Consider the following 20,903-nt stretch of genomic DNA (forward strand, 5'->3'; position numbering starts at 1 on the left):
GGACCAGAGTACAGCAGTCCTTCCCTTCTCTTTATGTGGACAGCAGGGACCCCTTAAGTAGGCTGACCTGGCCATTCATTCAGTCCAGCCACAGGCTTTCTGGTCCACATTCCAGTGTAGGCAGATGCTATGTTGATGCTCTTTTTAATCCTCCTTCCTCACCTAGAATACATTATTCTTCTATGTAGGCATGCAAATATCTGCTGAATGGATTATTTCAGTTATGGACACCAATACTACCTGTCCAGTAAGTACGACCCAGAAATCATCTTTGACTCCTTCCTCTCCATTCTCCAAATTCATCAATTACTAAGCTATATTATTTTACCCCTTCAAATGCCTTTGAATATGTTGCCCCCTTTTCCTTTCCTGCCATCCTCCCAACACCCTCAAATGAATAAGCTCTCATTACCTATTATTAATTCCTGACTCACCTGCCCCCTGTCTCTCCCAACTCTGGCCACCCTACATACATTGTCACTCATTTCAGAGAGATACATGCCAACTCACCAAGCCCCTTCCCTAAACAAGAACTGGGAACTCTGTGTCACCTGCTGCATTAATTTCACACTCCTCCACCAGGTCGTAGTGACCTTTAGCTCTGTCGTCCCCACAGCTGTCAAATTCTCTTTCATACCGATCTCCAGCAATGCACACAGAACTCCGCTGGCCCCTCCAACATATCCCACGCAGACCATCTGTGTCCCTTCCTCATGCTTTCGTCCCTGCTGCCACTGTGCCGAGAAAGACCCCTCAGTTTCCTCCACCTACCATCGCTACACATCCTGTTAAGGTCCCTGTCAGGTTTTGCTTCTCATAGGAAGCTCTTCCTGGAGACCCCAATCCCCAACCATCTCATTCCTCTTCTGAACCTAACACTGGCACCCCATTACAAATTCTTAGTTGTCTATTGTCGTGGATTGCCCTATAATTGCTTCCTGGGGGTTAGTATTTTGCCCTCCGCTAGATTTTTTGTTTTTTTGATGGAGTCTCATTCTGTCACCCAGGCTGGGGTGCAGTGGCCAGATCTCGGCTCACTGCAACCTCCACCTTCTGAGTTCAAGCAATTCTCTTGCCTCAGCCTCCCAAGTGGCTGGGATTACAGGTACACACCACCATGCCCGGCTATTTTTTTTTTTTTTTTGAGACGGAGTCTCGCTCTGCCCAGGTTGGCATGCAATGGCACCTGGAACTGTCACAGATTAGATGAAACTAAAGAAATATAAACAAAAGCACTCCGTTCCTGTCTCCTGGGTTCAAGTGCTTCTCCTGCCTCAGTCTCCTGAGTAGCTGGGATTATAGGCATGCGCCACAATACGCAGCTAATTTTATTTGTATTTTTAGTAGAGATGGGGTTTCTTCATGTTGGTCAGGCTGGTCTCAAACTCCCAACCTCAGGTGATCTGCCCGCCTCGGCCTCCCAAAGTGTGGGATTACAGGCAAGAGCCACCGTGCCCGGCCTAATTTTTGTAATTTTAGTAGAGATGGGGTTTCACCATGCTGGCCAGTCTGGTTTCGATCTCCTGACCTCAAGTGATCTGCCCTCCTCAGCCAACCAAAGTGTCAACTAGATTTTTTTGAAGATAATTTTAGATGTACAGAAAGTGGCAAAAATAGTACAGAGCTCCCTTGTACCTTCCACCCTGTTTCCCCCTATGTTAACAGCTTATGAAACCATAGAACCATGATCAAAACTAGAAAGTTAACCTGGGTCACGACTACTCAACAAACCATAGGATATATTAGGATTTTACCAGTTTTTGCACCAAACAGGTTTTTTTTTTTTTTTTTTTTCCCCTGTTTCAGGATCCTATTTAGAATTTTATGTGGTCATATTTCTTTAGTTTCATCTAATCTGTGACAGTTCCTGAATCCTTCCTTAAAGACCTTGACAATTTTAAGGGGAGGGGTCAGTTAGTTTCTAGAGTGTCCTTCCATTTGGGTTTGTCTGCTATTTTCTCTTGATTAGAGTGAGATTATGCCTTTTCAGGGAGGATATCAGAGATGACATGCCCTTCTCAGTGGGACACACGACGTCAATATGTATCAGTGGTGACATTAACCTTGATCACTCAGTTAAGGTGATGTCTGCCAGGATTCTGCACTGTAAACTTTTATTTTTCTCTTTGTAATTACTAAATGTTTGGGGGAGGGATATTTTGAAATTCTACAAATTTCCTGTTTCTGCATATACTTTTGCCCACTCATTCTAATCCATCTAATCCACATCTGCCCATCTAATGTACCATAAGGTGGAACTTTCTCGTGGCAATTCTTACTATGAGTTCTAATGATGTTTTCATACTCCTTCCTTCCTTGTTTGTTTATTAACTGAAATTCTGCTGTAGGGAAGAGTCATCCCTTTTCTCTTATTTATTTATTCATTGGACTCAATGGATATTTTATTCTTTGGGTTATAATCCAGCATTTATTTCCTTATTCAGTTATTCTAAGCTGTAGCTAGATATTCTACCACTTCAGAGCAGACACGGCCACGTTGTGTCCTGTGTTACAGGTTGCCCCTCAGGTCTAAGACAAGGACAGGCACACAGTGGGTATTCAGCTCATTTGTTCATTCATTTGACAAATTATGTTGAGGGCCTTGTGTTAGGTGTTAGAGTTACAATAAATGAAACAATTCCTCTTTTTGAGTGGTTTACAGCTTAGTTAGCAGAGACCTACAGGCACAACTGCAAGTCCTTGTTAAAAATATTAGGCAAGTACAGCAATGGCCCAGAAGAAAATATAGTCAATTCTACCTGGAGAAAAAGGGGTGTGGCAATTGTAGGCAGGAAAGACCTCCTTAAGACCAAGCAGCATCCTGCTTCCCTTCTCTTGTACTGCTTGCTCTATAAAAATCAATGGGCATATAAAATATCTAGAGACGCACGCCATCACGCAGTTAGCAGGTACTCCAAGCCCCTGAATCTTCTAAACTAATTCCCCAAATCAAACCTCAAGGGCACACTATTTAGGAAGATTTAAAGTAATAAATTCAGACTCTTTATATAGTGACTGTGTGCTTTTCTAGGAAAACTGGAAACAGCTAAGGTAAAAAAAAAAAAATCTGAAAAGCCATTTGTCTTAATCCAGTCTTCAAATCCAATTTCATTGTTTTTATTCCTTCACAGGGAATAATGAAGAGCAAATAAGGAATATCATCAGTCAAAGATGGACTCCCCAAGTCTCTTTACTTAATTCAATTTTCTTGTACTGCTCTTACAGTATTTTCCAAACAAAGCTGTTCTTTTCTACATACCATAGTTCAGCCCTGCTAATGTCCTCAGGAATAATAAACAAACAGTGGGGGCACATCTTCTGCCACCAATTACCCTCTGCAACATTCTTCATCTAAAGTATTTTCAATTCTAAGCAAGCAAAGACACAAGGAAAATACACTGCCTTATTACAAGAACTGCACACAACAGAGAATCTGTATTCAGACACTTATTGACACTTAAACCTGTTAATATGTAACTCCTACTATTGTTCTAAAGGATGAATAAGCAAACTCTCCTGCATACACAATGTTACATCATGCACTTTAATTATAATAGTAAATACTGCCGAAAGGAATTTTGCTTTCACTGTTTCATATCACCTTTTCTAATTAATGTCAATGTGTCTTTTCCATGTAAGAGAGTATAGAGCAGAGGCACATATGTGTTGTCTTTGCATATCTGCCCAAACGCACACATATTCATGAATGCACATACAAATAAGCTCTCATGCACACAGATTCACCCCCACGTTCGCATGCATTTATAAACACAGCTGGCCCCACCCCTGAGCATGCATGGAGTATACACAAACAGCAAACAGGCCAGTTGACTTCCTTTCGTTAACTTTTATAGGAGATTAAGATAAAAAGCTAAAAAAAGACAAGTAGACACTTCATGGAGCCTGTGATTAAGAGAGAAGCTAATGAGACAGATGGGCTGATGCATAAAGGGAACTTCAGCACACCAGCCCACACTCGGTAAAGATTTACCGCGCTCCACCGTCTCCATTTCAAGTCTTCATCACATATGCTACTTACGTTACTCTTGTCTCCAGACCACAGACACTCCCCACTTTTCTCTGCCCAGACCTCCCTAAATTAGGATTATTAAATGACACAAGATAGCAGTCTTCTGTTTTAATGCTGTTATTCAAGGTTTACTCACAGGCAATATTTACTATAAAATCATGTGGTTTGGCCAAGCACGGTGGCTCATGTCTGCAATCCCGGCACTTTGGGAGGCCGAGGAGGGTGGATCACCTGAGGTCAGGAGTTCGAGACCAGCCTGGCCAACATAGTGAACCCTCATCTCTACTAAAAATACAAAAATTAGCCAGGTGCAGTGGTGCACACCTGTATTCCCAGCTACTTGGGAGGCTGAGGCGAAAGGATTGCTTGAACCCGGGAGGCGGAGGTTGCAGTGAGCCAAGATCATGCCATTGCACTCCAGCTTGGGCAACAGAGCAAGACTCTGTCTCAAAAAAAAAAAAAAAAGGGAAAAAGGAAAAAAAAATCATGTGGTTTACAGCTTAACAGAGAGCAGACAATTCTGTTACAGGGCTCACCAGAATATTTTTGGAAAAATTCTGTAAACATAGAAGAATTTCTTGGCCAGAAAAATGAGGAGCAGAAAAAATAATTCATATTGAATTTTTAAATTTTTATACAATAGATTTTGCCTCTGATATGATTGGTTATCTAAGCTATTTCCATGTGATTACTGTCTCTAAGAGTTCACTCCATGCCACAAGAAACTGCAGTTATAGAAATAGCACATGTAGAGAGCTCTACAATTTACAAAACATTTTCAATGCATTATCTCATTTGATCACCACAATACCCCTGTGAGACAGATATTATAATTATCTCTATTTTATAAAGATGGGGGGGAAACCCTCAGATTTTGAGTGATTTCCCTAAGGTCACAAAGCTGGTAAGTTGCAGAACTGAGATTCAAAACTAGAATTTCTGATATTGTATCTCATTTTCTCCCACTACATTAATTTTATTAAATTTTTCTTGAATTCATTTTTGGTTCTATTCTGTAATAGTAGACTATAAATTCTGCTCATTACATAAATATTTTATGTGCTTCTAAATGAAACTAACTCTTTAATCCCTAAATGTTTTTGGTAACATTCTCTTTTCTGGTTAAACTAAAATGCCCAGGTTTCTTTATCATCTGCTTTCTTCATTCCCTGGAATCTTCCATTTGAGAGATCTGATGTTCCATTATCTGAGGAACTGATGATTTCTAACTATGTTGACAAATCTTCCTTTTGCTTTTTAAAAACTGTTGCTGCACATATTGTTCAGTAGTTTTCAATTTTATCCACCATGACTTCCACGCTCATATCCTAATATTTATCACAATGGTTACCCCATTCCAGAAAATCTTAAGAGTTCTACATTTGTATTCAACCACATTTACTTCTCGAATCTTCCTTCTCTGTCACTGTTATTACCAAGATCCTGGAATTAAACAGAAGAGTTTTCCTTTCTGGTCAGTCAGTTTATCCTTCCAGAGCCAGCCCAATGGGTGCTTTAACATCACTCCTTTTCAGCTGAGTACTTTCTGATGTCATAAAACGCTTACCTACAATACTATCTTATGCAGGGGGCAAAAGGAAGAGGTAGCTTTAAAAAGATCCATTTGTGTGCCAACACAGCCTGATAACTACAGACTAGTAGGAAAAAGAGGAAAAAAAAAAATCACAAGATGATAGCTCAATGGGACATCAGACAAGCCCCCCTTTTTGGGGTACGTGTAGGGGATTCTTGACTATGGTCACTATATTCCAGCAGTGACACAAGTTAGAGCTTCTGGGGCTGAAGTCCACATTGTCTAAACAGGAGAGTCAGACTTTGGGGCAAACCATCCTCCTGTGTTATTGCCCAATTCCACTTTCCCTGCCGTTTTAATGGGATTATTTTGGAATCTGCTATTTCTGTCTCACTCCTTTTCCCAAAACTGTCATATAAGTACTGCAGCTCGACTACTTCACAGCTGCCAAATTTCACTCCAGAGATGGCTGTATTTCAGTGGCAAGTGAAGTGATGATCCCTCTGTGTCATCGAAATACTCATTTAAGGGGTTAAGCATCTGGCAGAGGGTTGCCTTTGTGCAGGAACGGAGTGCTTTTGTTTTGGTTTGTTTTATTGTCTACCCTGGAGAAGGAGGTCATTAGCTCCACCTGAGCATGATGGAAGACACACGCACCAAAAAACACTCTACGCAGCTACTAAAACGCATGGGGAAAACATAAACAGTGACCGCTTTTCATAAGTTCTTTTCCACAGGGACTTCAAAGTCTTAAAGCATCAAGGTTGCAAAATGATGGTAATTTTTAGAGGTGGAAGAAACCTCCGAGAACAAACCACTCATGTTACAGATGGGGAACCTGGAAGTACAGGGTCACTGAGTATCTTGTTCAAAGTCCCCCTGATTCATTCCCAAGTCCAAGGGCGTTTCGCTTGAATTTTGAATTTGGCTTTATCTGCAGACACACTCAGAGTATCACATCTCTGTCAGTCAAGTCAAGCACAGACCCAGCTTCTAAAGCACACGGCATCAGCACTGAATTTCTTGTTTTGTTTGGCTATGTTTATTTGTTTAGGTACTCAGGAAAACCACCAGGAAAAAAACAGGGTGTTGAATAGAAGGGGAACAGAACACAGTAGATACAGCAGCAACAAATGTTTATTGGGCATTGACTATGTGCCAGGCCAGGCATTGTTCTCAGGTTTATATGTATACAATTCTCACAGTGCTCTGTGGCTCCCATTTTAAAGAGAGAGAGACAGAGAGAGAGAGAGAAAGAGAAGAATGATTATTTAGGAAGAGAAAACAAGAGGGACAGAATATAATGGCCAACTCAAAAAAAAAACTACCTTCCCAAATTTTACTAAAACATTCAGCAAAAATCAAAAAAAAATACCAGTGATATACTTCTCACTTATTCTGAAGAGATGATCCTTCTTCATACTACTTGGCATATAGCTGTTTCTTGCTAATAAAAAAAAAGTACTTCCCAAGATATTCTGTATATTATTTCCAAATCTTACAACAGTTGTTTCAACAATCAGTGAATGAATGATTCACTATTGAACACTGAAGAAATGAGAAGCACTAACGATATTCAGGGAGCACAGGTCTTGAGTTAGGGAGAAAAGGAACCGAATGTTCATTTTCTCTTCCACCTCTAAAGACTATAACGTTAAAAGCTCTCATACCTCACATTCCTGAACTTAGAAAACATATTTAAATGCTTCATTTCATTTGATAACCTCTATGAGAAAAATACAGTAATTTGAAAAGTACCATAGAATACTGTCATTTTGATAAAGCTATATGGATTTATCAAAGTTGGATTTGATAAATCCAACTTTCAACGTTGGAAAGTTGGATTTCTACCTCCAGTTTTGCCCACACTTTGAGTAGTATGGTTTGCCAACATTGAAAGCAGCATTAGTGTACCAGGGGAAGGTCTGAGGAGCAGTCTGCTTTAGGGTGGCAATAAGACAGACAAAATTGTAAGCTTTGATATCAACCATTTTCTAATGTGTTTTAAGAGTAAACACAGATGACGGAATAGTCTACCTTATTTCATGAGAGTTATTACAATTATATGAATATTTCCATACTGACACCAGAAATCATATTATTTATAAAACTTTCAAAGAATAAAATGCTTCATATGGAAGCCTGGTAAGTTATTTTAAAACTTTAAAGTACTCCAAAATAGTTTAAAAGCTATGCCTACACATAAAACACAATATACTCTTGAATCTTTGACCTTACATTTTTCATTTTTCCTAAAAAATTCATTAAATGTCTCAAAATAATGCCTTTACCCAAACTGGCTATGAATTATGGAGGCTATCTACAGATTGAAGGAAGGCTGGGAGAAAAGGGATGGGCATATTTATGCTGAAAGATAAATTTTGGGGAAGTCTGTATTTTAAATACTTAATATCGGTAGGAGTTTCTTAACCTTACAGATGTACATTTCAACCTTTTGCCTTTTCCTTTTCAACCTTATGATATAGATGTAGTCGAAGGGTTGAGGGGACTCACATCCCTACAGTTTTTCTTTTTGTGTTTCTGTGGGATAAAGGAAACATTTCCCAAGAGCTGAGGGGCAGGGTGGGTTACATACGGTGCCTGAAGGGGAAGAGACCCCAGGTTCCAGAATGCACTGTGTGTGTGTGTGTGTGTATGTGTGTGTGTGTGTGTGTGTGTTGGATAGGTGTGAGTGGATGGGGAGTAGGGGATGAAACAGGCAACTAAACTGGACATGTTAAAGAAAGAAGAAAACATCTGGGTAGAGTACGTGGTGGATGGTTGAGGTCCCGAAGAGAGCAGTTGACCAGGAAGGCATAAGATAGAGAAAAAGGTTCGTCAAAGACAGTAAATCCAAAGCTAAAAATGCAGCCTTTACCAAACGCAGGTCAAGGCCTAAGGAGATAAAAGAAATCTCTGAGCAGATCCTGTTATTTAAGAGACCACTAAAAGCACCCAGGAATGTAGGGAGGAAGGTAAGAAGAACCACAATCCCACAAACAATGCTGAGTGGAAGGGTACCAAACAGTAAAGAGGTCAAGATGTGACAAATGGAGGGGCTGTTATTTAGATCTGGAAACTAAAATCTGTTTAAAGTGAACTAAAGAAAGTTAATTATGCATGTGCACAAAAGGTAGGGTTAATTATATAATTAATCTCACTCTCTGAGAGGAATTATAATGGGTCAAGTAAGAAAAAGGATACGGTAAGAGAATAAGGTACATGTGTTCTGATGAACCTCAATTCTTCCTTTGGGTGGTTAAAAAAATCACCATACTGTGATAAAGACAGGGTGACATCCATCTTTCTAACATGTTTGTATAGTTATAAAAAGTAAAAGACTCATTTCACGATTTCTTAAGGATATGGACTGTCAATAAGATGCATCATTTACATTACCTAAATTGAGAGATCAGTAGTCCTGCGATCTTTACTGGCCCCAGCAACTGTGCATTCGAGGGGCATTTGACAGTATGCTTCTCTCTTTACCTTCTTCTTTTCCCAACCTGGTCCAGCTGTCAACAATCACAACCTCATTGTCAGTCCCCGACTATTCTCTGGTTCTTTCTGTTCCATACCTTCCAGATCAACAGGTCTTTCTCCACTGGTTTCTCCAGTTTCCAATTTCAGATGCACTCCATGCCTCTTTTTAGAATGGTCCAGGTCATCTCCCCTATTCACCCAAACCAGTTATGATGGTGTTAACTGTATCTCCCTGAGAACTGTAAACTCCAATAGGGCCAGTCTCATGTCTACCTTGTTTTCCTCCATTATCTTCAGTGAACCGCCCTATACTGGAACATAGCGGCCCCTAAAAAGGCCTTTGCTAAATTAATAAATGAGTGATGAATGACTGAATGGGATTAAAATTAAAGACCTTGTCCCAGTTTCTCACAACTCAAAAGCTGTGCTTTAACTTTGCGCTGGCAAAATCCTAAGGCACCCCAAAATCTCCGTGGGACTTTGTGAACTGAGATTTCAACAATGATTCTGCCTGGTCTTGCAGACAGGTCTTATAAGTGAATGCAAAAATGGTTTGGGCAACCATGTGTAGTATATGGAAACAACCAAAACCTGCTAACCACAGATCTGAGGTTGCAGCACAATTAATATGGTTAAGTATTTCCCACTCTCCTGCCTCCCTAGAGAAATGTATTCTGGTAAGCCCTTGACAACCAACACGTCTGCATTTCTACACACCAGTCAGCGATCCACAGCAAGAGGATCCTTTCTTCCTCTCTGAGTCTCTATTGATTTTGTAGTTGAGAGGAAGCTAAGTGTTATTCAAATACCAAATGTTCCATATGGTAGTGTTATTACCATTCCCACTACCATTACGTGAGGCCCTCTACCTACACTCACGAGGTACCTCATCAGAATCTGGCAGAACATTATGAACTCTTTTCCTGACCTGTATTTACGAACACGTTTGTTGTCCTCTCTCCCTCTATGAACTTATTAATTTTGTTGAAATAATATACATGTGTGTATAAATCCAAGTTTTGTTTTCTTATTCATCCTCATAGTCACTTACAGGGGAATGATTTATGACACATTAATGAGGTATTCTTAAGCTAACATGTCTTAATTAGGAATTCAGATATTCCTCTTCTGCTGAGAAATACAGAGCTGTTCAAATTAGACCGGAAATTAGGGCCAAAACGAATGCAGCCTCTACATACACAAGCTCATTGCAGGGTAACCAGTGAAAGGCAGAGGCTGAAGACACACAAGTCATTCTGCGTTTGTCTCCTTCATGCTAAATGATTCTTTGACCGCTTTTCCTTTCACTTTTCAACGTTATAATGGAGCCAAAGGGTCAAGAGATTCACAACCCTACAGCCCTCCCCTTCGTTCATCTGTAGCATAAAGCATGCATTTCCTAAGAGCTGGGTGTGGGGGTCTCTTCATCTACCTTCTCTTTCATTTATTTAGTGAAATGAAGCTTATTTAGTAATGACGGAAAGAGATGAGCCAACTAGGGCAGCTCACATATGGTGCCAGACGGTGAGGGACTCTCTCTGTGCCCAAGGCACTTGCTGTACCACAGGAGCTAGGCAGCCCCGGGTGGGAAGGAAGCTCTGCTCTCAACCAACGGCTGCTCCAAGGGTGCCCCCAGCCAGGTGATCCAGACAGCCATGGTTTCAAAGCTCTGTGAAAAATGGGTCTCTGACTTGAAGACTTCAATCAGGCAGTCTCTCCAGGACTGGGATTACTCCACTAATACAAATTAAAGCCATTCAGAAGTATGCTAAACCCTTTTTTAGATACTAGAGGAGGATGAAAAGAGGGAGGAAAAAGAAGCAAAGTAATTTTGCAAGATTAGGATTATACTGTGGTTTATGCCAATACCTTATATTTGTTTACTTCCATATTGATCATTTTCTCAAATGATTAAATACTCCTGAAATAGGAGCTTTAATGATTTTAAACATTTCATATATATTATTTGCAGCAACACCCAAGGGAGAAGGGTACTATTATTATCTGAATTTTACATGCAAAGTGACTTGCCCAATGTCACACTTCGAAAAAACAGCAGAGCTAGAATTTGAGCCCAGGCAGCCTGAAGCTTGCAGTCTTATCTACTGTGAGCTACAGCTTTTCCATCATATGGCACTAACATAGTTATATTTAATCACGTTCCCGATATTGGACATATATATATATACACACACATACATACATATATAGGCACATACATATTTTTAAACTAATGAGCAGTATAACTTCAGATACACTTCTAATAAAGATTTTTTATTAAATACCTTTTCACTCTTTTTAAGAAATGAAACATTATGCTTTCCACTGAAAAATGATTGCTATCTAGTGATTTCATAGTTGTCTAAAAATACTTGGCCAGAAAGGAAGAACTTAAAATTCCCTAGGACCCTTCCACTCCTTCTGGATTTAATATTATTTCTGAAATGTCGAAATCTGGTAAGCTTCAAGGATGCTACTGTCTAATGGAGGAAGGTTCTACAAAACAGTACAATTTACTTACAAATGACCCCCCCACCCCAAAACCCAAATAACATGGAAACACCATTTTGCATAATCAGTCAGCAAAAACTCCTTTTGTTTTCCAAATTCCCAGCATTGGAAAATTGTATTAAGTAGACACTCTCATAAACTGCCTCTGGAAATACAAACTGGTATGACTTTACTGGAAAGTAATTTGGGAACAAGTTACCAAAAGCTATAAAATTTGAAAACTCTTACATTTACCAGTGTGCCGCTAAGAAATTAGCCTAGGGAAATAATTTGCAATGGGAACTAACACAGAGCTATAAGAATATTTTTGGCACCATTAAAGCAATAAAATGGCTGGGCATGGTGGCTCACGCCTGTAATCCCAGCACTTTGGGAGGCTGAAGTGGGAGGACTGCTTGAGGTCATGAATTTGAGACCAGCCTGGGCAACATGGCAAAGCCCCTTCACTATAAAAAAAAAAAAATACAAAAGTTAGCCAGGTGTGGTGGCATGCACCTGTAATCCCAGCTATTAATACTTGGGAGGCTGGGGTGGGAGGGTCACTTGAGCCCTGGAGGCAGAGGTTGCAGCGAGCCAAAATCATGCCACTGCACTCCAGCCTGGGTGACAGAGTGAGACCCTATCTCAAGAAAATAAAAAGGCAAAAAATTAGAAACGACTAACTGTCCAGTTAGAAGGGATATAAATTAAATAAATTTTAGAATATTTACTCAATGGTATACTATACAATCATTAATAATTATACTGTAGAAAAATATCTGTTGCTATGAAAGATATTCAGAATTACATTGTTAAGAGGAACAAGACTCTTAATAATCTCTACTACTTCTACAATCTCTACTACCATTTGATGTTCGTCTCTCCAGGTGAATTTATAAACACTGCCTTCATAATTATCAGCAACGCCTTGTCATCTATCCTAACCAGTGACCTCAAAATAAGTAGAAGTTACTTCCTTTCCCACAAAAAAGCAAGGGTTTCATTTTTATAAAAGAGACAGTAGGGAGAAATGGAGTCTACGTGAATAGATACATGTTTATGTTCTGTGTGTATGTTTGTGTAACCAGATATGTATATATCCCCACCACTATCTTGGGGACTTTACAACTCAGTGATAATTATTTTCCTTTAAAGATTTTGGAGATGTTTACCTGTACCATGTGCTTTCATCACAATGGAGAAGCATAAGCTATCAGTTCCTTGCGGCGGATCTCTTCACGAAGATTTTGTTTGAGTAGAAAGGGTGGCAGTGGAGAATCTCAATGTAAAATGCCTAGACCTGTAATTATAAAAACAATATTCCCACTGAGTTAGGTAGCTTCTGTGGTCTTCATTCACATTTGCTGATGTCACAGAAATGGGAAACATCATATTGCATAATCTCTCTCATATACACATGCACACGCACAAGCGTGCGCGCGCACACACACACACACACACACACACACACAAAGATTTTTAAATTACAATGTCAAAAACTCAGCAGGCAGAGACACAGCAGGTTCCTATCCCCAGAGATGAGTGGGTTCTGGCCAGGGCTTGCTTCCCACCCCATCTCCTCACCTTAGGGACACCACTATCAAAATAATCCTGTTCCTGCCCCTCCTTCTCTGCTTAATGATTAGAAGATTTCTAAGAAATAAAAAGCAGTCAGTTCTTCACAGAAAATGTCAGAAACAATGCTGGATTTGATGCTCTCTTTCTCTAAGACTCCTTCTAGCCACACAATTATGCAAATTTAGTGCATGTATTTACCATTGTGGCCTGACTTTCATTTTTTTTTTTTTTTTTTTTTTTTTTTGAGATGGAGTCTCGCTCTGTCGCCCAGCCTGGAGTGCAGTGGCCGGATCTCAGCTCACTGCAAGCTCCGCCTCCCGGGTTCATGCCATTCTCCTGCCTCAGCCTCCCGAGTAGCTGGGACTACAGGCGCCCGCCACCTCGCCCGGCTAGTTTTTTTTTTTTTTTTTGTAGTTTTAGTAGAGACGGGGTTTCACCGTGTTAGCCAGGATGGTCTCGATCTTCTGACCTCGTGATCCGCCCGTCTCGGCCTCCCAAAGTGCTGGGATTACAGGCTTGAGCCACCGCGCCCGGCCGACTTTCACTTTTGAAACTACACATGCCTCTTTGTTAATACCTCAGTTAAGACATGGTATCAGAGATGGCCAAGGTCATCACGAACATTGATTAAACATTTACTATGTTCTGGGCCCTGGGCTAAGGGTTTTACACACATTGCCCCACTCCATTGCAGTCTGTGAGGTGGCCAGGAATCATGATTACCACTGCATTATTGACAAGAAAACTGAGAGTAAATACAGCCAACAGATGTTAAAGCCAGTACTTAAGCCAACCGTTCACAGAGGTCATGCTTAGGATTCTAGTACTATACCATCGCTTCAAAGCTGATCTTGCTATCAACACTTCTGTAGTTAGTATTAAAACACATCGGGGCAGGGCGTGGTGGCTGACACCTGTAATCCCAGCACTTTGGGAGGCTGAGGTGGGTGGATCACGAGGTCAGGAGATCGAGACCATCCTGGCCAACATGGTGAAATCCCATCTCTACTAAAAATACAAAACTTAGCCAGGCATGGGGGTGCACGCCTGTAATCCCAGCTACTGAGGAGGCTGAGGCAGGAGAATCACTAGAACCGGGAGGCGGAGTTTGCAGTGAGCTGAGATCACGCCACTGCACTCCAGCCTGGTGACAGAACAAAACTCTGTCTTAAAAAAAAAAAAAAGTATCAAATCAATATCACCTCATTTTCCCCAGAGGGTTATGTCACCTAAGTCTTAAAATTACTATTATTTGTTTTGGATTTGACTGTACTTTGATTTTAATTCCCAAGCTCAACTAAAACCAACATGTTCATATTTCAATTGAGTGTAAGTTGATGGTTATGTTAGTAAATTAAAAATGCTAAGTAATCCCAAATCCAGATGCCAAAACACTAAGCAGAAACCTAAAATCCACGTCCTGCCTAAGTGGCTACATTTCATTAGAAACAAGTCAGATGATAACATCAAAAGGCATGTGTGAATTCCAAAGTAAAGATACAAAAATGAAGAGAGGAATTTCTATAGCTAATACAGCCATATCTTAAAAAAATACTTAAACATGTTTACCTGTTTACAAAGTCTACATAGTAATACAGATCTTAGAATCACTGCAACACAAAATGGATATAAGCATATCAAGAAATCAACAAAATTATGTATGGGTACCACAATAACTCTCCTTTTGCATATGTGTAGGCATTTTTTTGCACTATCTTGGTTATGCCTCTGCCTTTGCATATGACACTCCCTTTGATTAACAGGCCTTGCCCCTCCTTGCCATTTAGAAAATTCCTACTCATTTTTCAGCTGGACACAGTGTCTCACGCCCATAAATCCAGCACTTTGGGAGGCCAAGGTGGGAGGATCACCTGAGGTCAGGAGTTCAAGACCAGCCTGGCCAACATGGTGAAATCCCGTCTCTACTTAAAAAAAAAAAAAAAAAAATACAAAAACTAGCCAGGCATGGCAGTGGGCGCCTATAATCCCAGCTACTCGTGAGACTGAGGCAGGAGAATCGCTTGAACCCGGGAGGCAGAGGTTGCAGTGAGCCGAGATTGTGCCATTGCACTACAGCCTGGGCGTCAACAACGGAACTCTGTCTTAAAAACAAAAAAGAAAAGAAAAGAAAATTCCTACTGATTTTTCAAGGCCAACCTTGAGCTTAAATTCTACTGTGATGTCATCCCCATCTATCCCCTAATGTTTTCTGGAAATCTAAGCAGAATAGATTCTGCCCTCCCCTATGTTCCCTAGCTCAGCAATGGCACCAACATCACTCTGACGTCTTCCTCTCCCAAATTATGCCCCATATTCAACCCTGCAGCCATACTCCTCAACTCCCTCCGCTCCTCCTCTGCACCACGCTGGCTCATCTGGACTCTTTCCCTGGCCCCCTAACATGTCTCCCCATGTCCACCCTGCCACCCCACTGCCTTCCTTGGCTCCTGCATAAGGCACTGCAGTGGCTTTCCATTTCTAAACATGGCCCCAAAAACCTGGTGTGGTCCAGCCCCTGCATTCTCTTCCAACTTGCACTGCAGCTTGGTTGGCTTCCTTTCAATTCCTTAAAAGGACCTTGCTTTCCCAGGCCTTCAAGCCTTTGCACGTGACTTCCTCCTTGCTAAGACTTCTCCTCAAATCACGCACCCCTTCTATCAAACGACCTTGTATTCTTTTCTCCTTCAGCTCTCAGCTCAGTCCTCTTCTCAAGAGAGCCCTCCTGACTTCCCCAGCCTGGTTACCACCTCCTGTGACACACTTGTATGGAATGACCCTCCCTGGTTATAGTAGTCATTTTGTAATTTTTACATTTTTTGGTTGATTCATTGATTAATGCTTGTTTTCCCCCACGAATCAATAAACTCCAGAAAGGGGGAACTGTGTCCACTCTCACCCCTCCTTTCATCTTTGGGATTCAATGGAGAGCTTTGCACATTACGGGCACTCAACAAAATCTGCTGAGTGAATAAATGAGCCAAAAAAGGAGGGAAGGAGGAAGGAAGGGAGGAAGGTGGGAAGAAAGGATGGTCATCCCTTAATCATACTGATTTACCTAGTGTTGATTGGATTCATTTGTAGATCATTTTCCAGCACACAGAGTATGACATCTACATTCCTTTGGGTGACATGCAAGGCTCCTTGAGCTCTGGCCCCAGCCAGGCGGGCCTCTCCTCTCGCTGCACTTGACCCTCAGCACCTCCAAGTCCCTCCCTGTACCTCCCTGACCCCAACTTGTTTCCCTCATCTCCACACCCTTCTCTCTTCTGTTCCCCCCACACATCTTTTCAAACTCACTTAGTCTTCAAGTCTCAGGGCTGGGGCCACTGTTCTGTGAAGAACTCCCTGACACCTTCTGGGAAGTGGGGGCCCTTTTCTTTCATTTTTCTACAACCCCTGTACCTATCCCTATTAAAGCAATTATATTTTCCTGTACTTGTTCCTTAACCAAGTCCGTCTCTCCCACTACAACCTAAGTCCCTTAAAGGCAAGAAAGAAGTATCCCCTCATCACAGTACGGAGTTTCGTACAGCAGCCTGGCACATAAATTGTTAATAAATATTGGTTGAATTAACAAAATAAATAAATGTGTGTATTCACACACACATATTATATATCTGCATTTATATATTATATATATACACTTATATATTATATATACATCATACACATACACACGTTTCACACTGCAAAGTTCCAGAGCTGGGCATTTGAAATATACGATTAATAGAGAATAATATTATGAAGTGTGGTAAGGCATAATGATTACAAATTCATCTGTGAAACGGGCTAACAACACCTACCTCACAGGGTTGTTATGAGAGTTAACTAAGCTACATAAGTAAAATGTTTAGCACAGAACTCAGTATACTGGAAGCACTCCATAAATATTAATTGTACAGCCAGTATCACTATCATTATTGTTAGGGCAACTAAGCTGAATTTACAACTCATGGGTAAAATGTAGCAGTTTTATTTGCCAGCATTTTTCATATTAAAGAATTAATTAGCATCAGCACCTGTGTAAGGACATAAATTGGCTAGAAAGGAGCTCAGAAAATTAAGGATAAAGAAGAGTCTTATTCGTTACAGCTGAAGGACAAATGATTGTTTCGCTAATCTGTGACATATGTGTGGAGGTACCAAAGCATCAACAGCAAAGCATTTCCTACAAACATTATCTATGACATCTAAATGACAGAAACAACACACATTGCCATTCAAGTGCTGTAAACATTCAGCTGACATAATTATACTTACTATAAACTATTTCTTTTGCTAAAAAAACAAGTTAGAGATACATATTCATCCACTTCTGTTAATTACTGGACAGGGTAATGTGACTTCATAAATAAATAAATATTAAGGATTTGACTAATGAATATGCCATAAAATGTCTGAATTAATAGCAAGTACGTTTCATATATGGTCTATTAGATGCTATTCTAATTTAGAATTGCAGAAATTTAATGAAATAGACTGCAAACAGGAAAACAGAGGCAACAGTATTTTGCAACGCATTTTGGAAAAAAAAAATAAGAATGAATTGTTTACAAATGCTACCAGTACATAGCTGAACAGAATGAACTGGTAATAGTTATTTTACGAAGCAACTTATAATTCTGCCCTACGTTGCTTTTCTCTTGCATATTGGCCAAATTTAAATAATGTATATTAGTGTTTTCTATATTAAGTTATACTGAAATATAAAGTACTATCATTATTACATTTTGAGATTTCTATTCTCAATTCCATTTATCACTGATAAAAGATAAAACCCCAGAGCAAATCATATTTCTGATTGAGGCTTTTCCTCAGAGATACTAGAGTTATAGGGGAAGTATAAAAATACTAAATTCATAACATTCTTTTTTTTTCTTTTTTTGAGACGAGTTCTCATTCCGTTTCCCAGGTTGGAGTGCAGTGGTGTGACGACAGCCCACTTCAGCCTCAGCCTCTCCAACTCAGTGATCCTCCCACCTCAGCCTCCTGAGTAGCTGAGACTACAGGCACATGCCACCATGACTGTCTAATTTTTAATTTTTTTTTTTTGAGGTGTAGTTTCACTCTTGTTGCCCAGGCTGGGGTGCAATGGCGTGATGTCCACTCACCGTAACCTCTGCCTCTCGGGTTCAAGCGATTCTCCTGACTCAGCCTCCCAACTAGCTGGGATTACAGGCATGCACCACCAGGCCCGGCTAATTTTGTATTTTTCGTAGAGATGGGGTTTCTCCATGTTGGTCACGCTGGACTCAAACTCCCGACCTCAGGTGATCCGCCCACCTTGGCCTCCCAAAGTGCTGGGATTACAGGTGTGAGCCACTGTGCCCAGCTGTAACCTATTCATTTACCATGAGCATATTAAATCCTTTTAAATTGAATTATGAGGCTATTCCCTGGCCACAGCTGTTGACCAGTTTACCGTAAGTACATGGTTCTTTGCAACATAATTAAAATGAGACGGTAGAACAGACAAAGCCAAAAAAGTCATAATTTGATCATTTTTATTCAAATTCACTATTAATTTCATTATCACGATCCTTACGTTTGTGTCATAACATCTGATGGAATCTTAGTAACATAAGGCAAAATTTTCGTTCGTTACGCTGGTCCTTCAATCAGGGATGTCCTCACTCATTCAAGCATTGCTCTTCCTTTAAGATTCAGCTCGATGTCACTTCCTTTGTGACATGCTCCCACACATATTGTATTTTTCCTGCTGTGTAATGATCTGTCTCCCTTACCAGACTATGAGCTCCTTAGGGGATCCAACGAGGTCTTTTTATTTTTCATAACAACCTGCACAGTTCTTTGCACAGAATATACTCTCAGTAAATACTGGTTTGATGTGTGGGTGATTACACACACTTTGACTATGGTAAAAAGGCCACTAATTGTGATTTCAAGTTAAAGGTTAAAGCCAAAAAAAAATCCATTTTTTAGTGAAATGAAACTCTTAGCGTTTTCACTTCCAGATGCATCAGCATTACATAAAAGATGTTGAAACTATTTTAAAAAATAGTCATGCTGCACATTTTCCTGTCTGAGAATTAGTCTGAAAATACCAAATTCCCCAGGGGCCACTGGGTGTTCTAAAGACAAACGTTCAGTTAGGTATTGATTCCATGCGCTCATTTAATGGAAATCCGGCGTAAGACTCAACCTCCCCACCACCAGCCTGTCACTCATTATTCTGCTCAGCTATTGCAGAATAAGCCACGATTCCCGAGAGAACTCTGCCCACCCCACCCAGTACTGGCCAGCACTTCAGTGATGAATCCCAGCAGCAGAGAATTTCAGTACTCAAAACAGCAGAACATCAGTCCCAACTTACATTTTCCACTTCCACTGTCATTCTTATTCCCACATGGGCTTATTTCTCACATATCCGCCTTTAATTTTTCAAGACTGAACCTTTGAGCCGGTGACAGTGTGCCTGGCTGCTTAACATATTACATCATCACGCACATGTGGGACTCCTGCCTCACTTCAGAAGGCCATGTGCTGCTCAGAAGAGAAGGGTGGGCAGCAAACTAACAGGTTTCTCGTAATATCCCACCCAGACCCACAGTCAGAAGTATTAGTCACTGATGGGACAATGAATATGGGTTTTCTAAGAGGTCGCCAAACCTTTATTTGATGGATTTTCTTTCCTCCACGCCCCAAGATTTTCTAGGCTTTTGGTAGGAAGCGCTATACAGAAAGCTCCCACATCTCCTTGCTGATTCTGTGTCTGGAGTTGGTTCCTTCCCGTGGGCTCCTGGTCTCGCTGACTTCAAGAATGGAGCTGTGGACCTTCTCCGTGAGTGTTACAGCTCTGAAAGATGGCATGGACTCAAAGAGTGAGCAGCAGCAAAATTCCTTGTGAAAAGCTAAAGAACAAATCTTCCACATCTGGAAGAGAACCTGAGCAGGCTGCCGCTAGTGGCTGCTGTGGGGGGTGGCCAGCTTTTATTCCCTTATTTGTCCCTTCCCAGTTTCTGTCCCATCAGAATGCCCTTTTCTCAATCCTCCCCACAATTGGTTACTTTCACAATCCTGCTGAATGGTCCATTTTGCAGAGCACTGATTGGTCCATTTTACAGAGCACTGGATTGGTCCATTTTAGAGTGCTGATTGGTACATTTTACAAATCTCTTGCTAGCTACAGAGCACTGATTGGTGCATTTTTACAGAGCACCAATTGGTGCATTTTTACAAACTTCTTGCTAGCTACACAGCACTGACTGGTGCATTTTTACAGAGTGCTGATTGGTGCATTTAAAAAACCTCTTGCTAGCTGCAGAGCACTGATTGGTGCATTTTACAATCCTCTTGTAAGGCAGAAAAGTTCTCCAAGTCCCCACTGGACCCAGGAAGTCCAGCTGGTTTCACCTCTCAGTTCCACTCAGTAGTTATTGTCAGCCTCCCCCTGAAACCTCCGCCACTCAAGGAGTGACACTGTCAGAAGCAGATCTTCTAATTACTCCTGTGTGATCTCAAGCCCCCTCCCTGGGGACTACGAAAAGAGACTGTTAGGAAATAGAGATGGAAAAAACAAGCAATAATTCTGACTTATGCTGTCACTTTAAAAATATTTCTATCATGCAATGTTTGTAACCTACAAAAGAATGCATTAACATGTACGTAACCTGTGAAGCATAATAATAAAACGAACACCCATACACCAACCACCCTACGTGAGAACTAGACATTTAGGGGTATTTTGCTATTTCCCTAAGCCATCCTCCTGCCTTCTCTCCAGGGGTAACACTATCTTAAATTTTCTATCTATCACTCTCTAAAATA

The 20,903-nt window shown here is 40.8% G+C and overlaps 1 protein-coding gene across 8 annotated transcripts in view; it reads right to left on the minus strand.

Moving 5' to 3' along the window:
* The window catches only part of LOC103222118 (uncharacterized), a 429,481-nt gene that overhangs the window by 241,383 nt on the left and 167,195 nt on the right, over window positions 1–20,903 (minus strand). For 7 of the 8 annotated variants that reach the window (XR_012089048.1, XR_012089049.1, XR_012089047.1 and 4 more), the window contains one exon: window positions 12,710–12,837. The gene's annotated coding sequence lies outside the window, so the exon portion shown is untranslated. Of the gene's footprint in view, window positions 1–12,709; window positions 12,838–19,745; window positions 19,933–20,903 lie in introns of all 8 variants that reach the window. The other variant, XR_012089046.1, reaches the window with a different exon arrangement.

This window comes from Chlorocebus sabaeus, chromosome 17, assembly GCF_047675955.1.
Source record: "Chlorocebus sabaeus isolate Y175 chromosome 17, mChlSab1.0.hap1, whole genome shotgun sequence".
Classification (NCBI taxonomy): domain Eukaryota; kingdom Metazoa; phylum Chordata; class Mammalia; order Primates; family Cercopithecidae; genus Chlorocebus; species Chlorocebus sabaeus.